At 45.1% G+C, this 8,559-nt stretch overlaps 1 pseudogene; it reads left to right on the top strand.

Moving 5' to 3' along the window:
• Window positions 1-4,504: 4,504 nt before the first annotated feature.
• LOC136650472 (5S ribosomal RNA) lies at window positions 4,505-4,624 on the top strand (annotated as a pseudogene).
• The last annotated feature ends 3,935 nt before the right edge of the window (window positions 4,625-8,559 follow it).

Raw genomic sequence — 8,559 nt, 5'->3', positions numbered from 1 at the left:
CTTTGAGGACAAAGGTACTTTCCATCCACCTTTTGTACGGAAGTCTGAGGCTGGGGAATGGGTGTGTCAGAGGTTGTAACCTCCTATGACTTAGGAGGATGGAGAAGCAGAGGCAGGGTATAAGGCAGCCAGACTTTCTGCTTCCTGGAGTGGCGTTGACACACACCACTTAACACAGCCAATGTCAACAGGAGACCTGAAGGAATAAGGCAAAACCAAACACATCGACACTCCTCAGAACAAGAGTCATAAAACCTGCGCAAACCTGAACAAGTGGCAGAACAGCCTTTTTATACTGTCCGAATCAATAACTAAATCTTGCTAAGAGTGTTTGCAGACACATAAATGACACACACCACAAATTGGCTCACTGGATTTATGATTCAAAGAAGCCTGGAACTTCTAATTGAGAGATTCGGCAGGGGCTTGGCTGGCTTCCTCTCAAATCTTGCCATATATGCACTCACTGATCAGTCAGTAAACTGTTTTTAAAAAAAAAGTTTTAAACATTAGTTACATGGCTGAAATTTTGCAAGCATCCTGGAGCCCACATGTAATGTATGAGTATCTTACATGTACCAATAATCTTTACCCACAGCAAGTATATCCTCAAGCTTAGTTTGGCACTTGGGGTAGCTTTTGGAAAAGTGCTGGGGAGGAGGTAGCATTTGTGGTGCATGTCAGCACCAACAACATGAGGAAATGTAGCTGAGAGGTCCTGGAGGCCAAATTTAGACTATTGGGTAAGAAGCTTAAAGCCAGGATCCCAAAGGTAGCGTTCTCAGAAATGCTACCAGTTCCACGCACAGGGCCAGCTAGGCAGGTGAAGCTCAGAGGCTGCAATGTGTGAATGAGATGATAGAGTTGGGAGGAGGGGTTTAGATTAGTTAGGTGCTGAGGAACGTTCTGGGACAAGCTGAGTCTGAACAAGAGGGACAGGCTTCACTTGAACCAAAACAGAACCAGACTGCTGGTACGTAACGTTTCAAAAGGTGGCAGATCAGCTTTTAAATTGAACTCTGAGGGAAAACCAACAGGAGCCGAGTGGCGTCCGGTTTGGGACTCATCATCCCTATGGGATGAGAGTGGAGAAGTTAGAGAACAACAAGAAAATGACAGAGTAGGAATTAAGAGTGGAAGCACAATGGGACGTGACAGCCGGTCCAGCAAAACGAGAGGCTGTGTGGGGATAAAGGCACAAATAAGCAGCCCTTCTCATATACAGGTGCTTTTATGCAAATGCCCAAAGTCTCTGAGCAAAGATGGGAGAACTGGAATGTTTGGTGGCTAGGGAAAACATTGATATAGTGGGCATGATGGAAACCTGGTGGAATGAAGAGAACCAGTGGAATACTGCAATCCCAGGCCACAACTCTATAGGAGGGACAGGGAGGAGCATGTTGGAGGTGGGGTGGCCATCTGTGTCAAAGATAGTGTAGAATCTAACAGAGTAAAGATTGAAGGAGGGACTGCCTCCACCATAGAATCACTGTGGGTTAAACTACCAGGCCCAAGGAGCGATGTAATAGTGAGGGCATGCTGTGGACCAAAAATCTGAAGGGGACCCTGTCCCCACCATTTCAAACCTCCCTGCCACTTTTCTCTTCTTGGATATATGCCACCAACAGAGGAGACCCATAGGTGGTCCCAGGACGTAGGTGGGGGTAAGTAGAAATGTCTTATACTTACCTCCCATTTGCCTTCAGATTGACTTTTTTGTGCAGCTGCATTGGCGCTGCCGACGGGATAGGATTGGGACCTCAATAGTGCATTTCAGAACAGGCAGAAAATTCCAATGTACGTATTAAACCAAGGCCATGCTTCACTTGGCCAATATTCAGCTTCACTTTCTCAAACCAATCAACTTCTGCAAAACGAGAGCAAAGAAATAATGTTGACAATTTAAAAAAATGCAGACAGAGACCAAGCCAGGGAAAGAAAGGCATCTTTAGACTGGGAGTAGAAGTAGGGATGTTGCAGAGGATGAACAATGTTGTTTGGACTCCTGGGTTGAGCAAAGGGGTCAGGATGCTGCAGTGCCTTTTGCCAGTGTAAACTTTGAAGGAAGTCACAGCTCCAGAATTCGGAATCACCTGCTTTTTATGCTGTGCTATGGAGTCACCCTCCTTGATGGAAGTGCCCGTTATTGTGCTTGACCCCATTTGGAAGATTTCTCTGGTTGATCTTGGTGTGGTTTCTTCTTTTCTTTTTTTTGTAAAGGCCCACAAGATTAGTACAGAACTTGATGTGTAAAGATAATTTCACAAGCTTTAAATTCAGATTTAACCTGAGCCACTCTGTTTTGCGAGTATGAAATATAGCGATTCTCCTAAGTCAGGGGTCTCCAAACCCCGGCCCAGGGGCCAGATGCGGCCCCCGGCAAGCCTCTATCCGGCCTGCGGCCAACCTCTTGCCCCTGAAAGCCTCTGGCCCACTCAACTGAACACAACCAGAACTGTGCTCTGATTGTGTCTGGAGGGTGTTCTGAGAGCCAGAAAGGTTGCATGAATGAGCCTATTCATTCATTTATAAGCTCATCTAGGTTCTATCTCTAATTTATTTATTTAAATTTTATACTTAAATTTTTTTTTTGGCCCCCAACACCACACCAGATATTTGATACAGCCCTCTGGCCAAAAAGTTTGGAGACCCCTGTCCTAAGTGATAGTGGTACTTAGAACATCAGTGTAGAAACAAGGAGGATCATACTAGTGTAAAAAACAAGACGAAAAACACTCAAACATCTGTGTAAGAAAAGGCAATATCATTTATTCCTAATACATGCTCATTCCAAGACATGCTCTTTGGCAAGGAATGTAGTTCATACAGTTAAACAAATGCAGTTTTGTCTGCTTGTTTTCCCAGTTATTAATGACCAGTATATTTAAGTTTAAACCATAGTTCTGCTCTGACCCAATTCAAAAATTCATTGCACCTCTCATTACAAGGACCTGAAGCAGCAAAGCAGGGTTAAAAAATCAAAACAAAACAAAAAACACCTGGGACTTGTGGTGTGCCACTGCCGGCCAGGGAAGGGCAGTTCTGGGTTAGGTACAACAATGGTTTTAACAATATGACAGTGTCACAGAGAACTTCAAACATACTGGTCATCAGCACTGAAAGTGTTAGTGTTAAATAGTGGGTCCATGTGAATAAAGGAAGGCATAGAGATAACAGCACATTTATTTCATCTTCAGAACAGAACCTGGCAATGAAAATACAAGGCAAACACCCCTGGCTTTATACCCCTTAGCTCTGCCCAGATTTCCCAGGATTGGTGCTGTTAAAATTCTAAACTAGAGGGCCAATCGGACTGTAAGATTTCCATCCACCACCCAATTGGTCAGCCATAAGACTGGGCCAATCGGTTTTGAAGGATTTCAATCCTGCATAACTTGGGGTACAATCCTAACCGGCAGTTATGCCGGCATAGGAGCCCCTGGAGGGTCACAAACGTGCCATAAAGCACGTTTGCGCCTCCGTGGGAGGAAGCTGCATTGGCGCATCCAGATGCACCGATGCACCGATGCACGGAGGCTGGCAGAAGCCTCCATGGCGGCTTCCTCCCCACCGCTTGTGCCAGCACATCTGCACCGACACAAGCAGCAAAGGTAGGCGTGGGGGGCGGGGGGAGGGTAGGCTACGGCTGACCCTGGGGGCGTGCGAGGGGACCTGGGGGCATGGCTGGGACCGGCAGTTATGCCGGATCCCAACCCCCGTCCCCGGGGAGAACGGAGTGGCTTCAAGCCACTCTGCTCTCCTTGGACTTGCGCCACCTCCAGAGGTAGTGCAGGTCCAAGGAGACCCATTGGGGCACGCAGCCCTTACCCAGGGGTAAGGGGAAGAGCTTTCCCTTGCCCCTGGCTGAGCCGCTGCAGCCAACAAACCTGCATTGCTTGCCTGCTCCCGCGCAGGTTTGGATTGCGCCCTTGCATGCATAACAATTAGCATTTTCAGAGGCATATCTTGGATAGCACAAGAGGGGCAGGTGCTCCAGGCACCAGTTGAGGAGGGGACCAGGCGCGACTTATAGACGGAGTGGTGGTGGCAACAAAGACAATGGAGGAAAAAAAGCCATTGAAAGTGGAAGAAGGTTGGGCTCTCTCACTCTCTTCTGTGTCTGTCTGGGTCTGAAATGGATACATTCCGGATGCTGGGCGTGTGGCAAGGCGGCAGAGGGGGCAGCGTGGTGACGCAGGGAGTGATGTCACTGCATTGCTCTGCCCCATAAATACACATCTGAGTGGTGAGCAAGAAAGAACGAGAGGCCCAATCTTCTTTATTTTAAGAAGCATGCTAATTTTTACATATTTACACCCTTCCTGTTTTGTACATTCCTGAGTACAAAATACACGAGGACCTCAGTGATTCTCAAACGTTTTAGCCCAGGACCTACTTTCTAGAATGGTAATCTGTGGGAACCCATGGGAAGTGATGTCATTAAACTGGAAGTGATATCATGGTCAGAAGTGACATCATCAAGCAGGAAATTTTTTTTAACAAAGCTGGCAGCAACTGTTACCCTGCACATGCCCAATCTCGTCTGATCTTGGAAGCTAAGCAGGGTCAGGCCTGGTTAGTACTTGGTTGGGAGACCGCCTGGGAATACTGGGTGCTGTAGGCTTATACCATAGTCTTTCGAGACTGAAGGTTGCCAACCAAACCAGGCTGCAATCCCATCCACACTTTCCCAGGAGTTAGCCCCACTAACTATCACTGTTAAAAGCATATACATTGTTAAAAGTACAGATCTCCTCAAATACAGTAACATACCATTTTGGCATCAAGTCTAATATACTAAAAATAAAATATTGAATAGGGGCTCACCTGAAATTGGCTCACGACCCACTTAGTGGGTCCTGACTCACAGTTTGAGAAACAGTGCACTAGGTAGCTATGGGAACTTTGGAATTCATTCTGGTCATTGTTCAGAAAGAAAGATTATCTGAATTCTGCCACATGCCACTAGGGGGCAATAAGAAGTCTGCAAAAGAGAGGATGCCCAGCGACAGTGGCTTTTTAGTGACATTTTACTTTAAACATACTGTATTACAGTAGTCAGTAGACATATTGAAGGTATGTTTGCCTGAGTGTATCTTCGACAGGCACCATGCATAATAAAACTCATGGACCTTGGAACGATGATTGCTTATGTTATCATTAGAAATTAAGTGTATACAGTATTCTGAAAGATTCCTCTGTTCAGATGGGAAGCAGCAGAAGCTATTTCCTTCTGGTAAGGGTGCATGTGTGTGTTTTAATTATCAATTCCTGTTTCTTTACTTTCTAAACTACAGATTACTATCCAGAACACACATTCTACCCATGGTCAAATCACCTGTACCCCAATAGTGGTCACTTTCTCTTTCCTCTTTCTGAAGTAGACTAGGCTCACATGAGCAAAATTGAGCATTTTTCTGTGTGCAGTCAACAGGGTACACCACACGTGCAGACACACCTGCAAAGAAACAGCTGGTTTATGTGTCCATCTCTCACACCAGTGAAAATCTTTTCAGTAAGTGAGAAGTGTCTTATCACCTCTTGGTGTTACTGTATATCATCAAAAATGGGAAGTGTTTCTGCAGTCAAAACTCTTCCTCTTGTCAGAAAGGATTTGGGAAAGCAGAAACAACAATGTATGCTGCAGCTAGTGAGCCCTGGGAAACTCAGGGACTTCTACCCTCTGTCAACAAAAAGTCTCATTTTTCATTCTGTCCGGTTTTAAACAAGCTGAGGTCTTTAAAAAAAAAAATACAAATAGGCCATTTTCAGAAGTGACAAAATCACCGTTACTTTGTGCATTTCCCACATTTGAAATTCATGTGTAAAACTACCTTGGCCTGAAACCAGGGATCACCTTCTCCCATATGAATCTACCCCTACATTGAGATCAGCAGCTAGTAGCGCTCCTGTCTTCTTTCCCGCAATATTCAGTGCATTTTCACAATGAGACTTGGGCCCACCACCAATATCGCTGCACAGGAATTTAGTTAGGATTCAGCTGTCCCCTTCATCAGATGTCATTAGAAAGCAACTGCTATTTAATGAGATTGTTTCAAAACAGTTGGGGGGGATCTGTACAGTTGTATTGAATTGTTTCAATACAGTTCAATACAGTATCTGTGGGGTATCCATTCCCAACCACCTCCGTGGATACCAAAACCCAGCTGGTGCACGGGCCAGAGTGGCCTCCAACGCACTGGTGGACCCATGGAGACCCATAGCAGCAAGTAGGCCTGTGCATTGGATTGGAGGGAGGTGGGGAAGGGGTTAATCAGGGCAGGGAGGAGGGCAGATCAGGCCCAGGAGAGGGGTGGAATTGGCAATATTAATGCATACCAAATCCCGACTCCCTTTCAGGGCCTGATCTCCCTTTCTGGGTCAACACGGAGTAGCGCCAGCAATTGAGCTGGCTTAGGTCCAAGTTGACCCATAGTGTCTGCTAGGAACTACTCCAGGTTCAGGGGACAAATGTCCCTTTACCCTATAGAAACTCCAGAAGCTGAAACCCCCCATAGGATACAGTGGTGGCTACACCAGTGCCACTGCATCACTGTGTGGGGGTTTAGGGCCCAATCCTATTCAACTTTCCAGTGCCAATGCAGCCACAGTGCAGCCTTGAGGTAAGGGAACAAATGTTCCCATACCTTGAGGAGGCTTCTGTGCCTGCCCCACCACCACAGGATGCAGTGCATGCCCTCTCCCAGTTTCTCTTTCTTTATGTACCTCATCTGCTAAACTCAAGTACACTAGTGTGTAAACTATGCTTCCCAGAACACATTTGTGATGCTACCTCTCTCTCTTCCTGCAATATCCCTTCAAAATCCACCAGTGACATCTTTGGCACATCCCTCTATTCCCTGGCTTGTTTACACGATTCCATGGATCCTTAGGATGTGCTTTAGGAGGTCCATGAACTGGACACAATTTTTTTGTTGTCTGTTTGTGTTTATGTGCATTTTTCTGGGGAGGAGTCCATAGCTTTCATCTGATTCTCAGACAGGTCCATGACCCAAAAAAGGTAAAGAATAACTGCACTGGTCCTCCCTGTCCCTTACAGAAATAAAGCATAAGTATGTGTAACTTTACTCAACACATAATATTTCTCTGTTTACCCTTCCATCGTCCTCTCCTCACTCTTTTTACTTCCCTCTGCTAACTTAAATTGTAAGCTCCTTGGGTCAGGGATCTGTCTTCTGCTAATTATGATGTATCCTCCTTTACACTTTACAGAACAATGATCAAGTGGCTATTGAGAAGAAACAAAAAATTCAGTAAAATCAGTTGATGTCCAAAGCACATGAAAACCAATTAAGGAAAAGCCACAGATAAAACATCACTTCAGCAACCAGTGAATAAAACAGCAACAGTAAAATAACACAGCAACCAGTAAATACAGCTTATTACTCTGAAAAGTACTGTGCACACTGATATCATAATGATGATGATGATGATGATGTTTGACCAGTATATATTTCCAAGCTCTTTTATCTGCAATCATAATATTCACCAACAGATATACATTGGATAGGATGGCATTTATACCAGTCAGCCCTGTTTTTTCCCCGCACACCTAACATGTGTATCAAAGACTTGTGATTCAAGTCTTTTTGAATCATAAAAACACTCCAGGCGTTAGGACTCATTTTGACTTGAGTTGCAGGGGGTGGAGACTTGTGACTCGACTCGAGTCAAGCCACACTGGATGAGGGAGGGCAAGAGGCCCCCGACTCGAGTCAAGCCTGCTATGCTGCTGTCCACTATTTTACCCATATAATCTAGTCCTTGTATTAAGGAGATGGGAAGATGTTTGCCCATCTTTGCCCATCAACATACATTACTTGACAGATTATTTATTTATTTATTTTCATTTTCATCAGCCTTTTTACTCTCTCCACTTGGGTTCAGGCCAGTCAAGAGAATCTGCCAGGCTGGAAATCACAACAATATTTTGATTCCAGAAATGAACAGAAAAATCAACCAAGGACATAGATCCCCAGTTGCCCAAAGTGTGACTGGCAATTATTCCTTTAGGTTTTACTTTTTGCTGCTGCCCAAGAAAGCCACTAAGGGTAAAGCCAGGCTTGTATGTTCTTACCAGCAAAGTTCAGCCAGAGCCATCTGGTCCACAAAGGAGTGACCAGAAAAGCATCACAAATACTGGATTTTTCCAATATGGTGGCTCAAGTTTAAGATAGTGGTGACCATACAGTGTTAGCCTTTGAGCTGATCTACCTGTTAAAGTTGCACAGGGATGCTGTCGAAAACGGCATTCCCATGGTGTGTTCTCCATACACACCCTAAATTGTAACATGTACAAGCTCTTGCTATGTGATACAGCATCAGCATGGATTGCGGCTTTAGTTTAGTGGTATAATACATGCTTTTCACGTAAAAGGTCCCAGCCCTTCTTAGCATCTTAGGTAAGGCTGGAAAAAGACCCCTGTGTGACCTCTTGAAATACTTGGGAAAATCCAGGCTCCACTCACAGCCACAATTAGCATGGAGTGGGGGTCTTCATACAGTACTAATGCTGCAACCCATGATAGAAGTTTGTAA

This window comes from Tiliqua scincoides, chromosome 4 (assembly GCF_035046505.1).
Source record: "Tiliqua scincoides isolate rTilSci1 chromosome 4, rTilSci1.hap2, whole genome shotgun sequence".
NCBI classification, from domain to species: Eukaryota; Metazoa; Chordata; class Lepidosauria; order Squamata; family Scincidae; genus Tiliqua; species Tiliqua scincoides.
The sequence above is the reverse complement of the archived record's forward strand: the minus strand, read 5'-3'. Positions and strand labels throughout refer to the sequence as shown.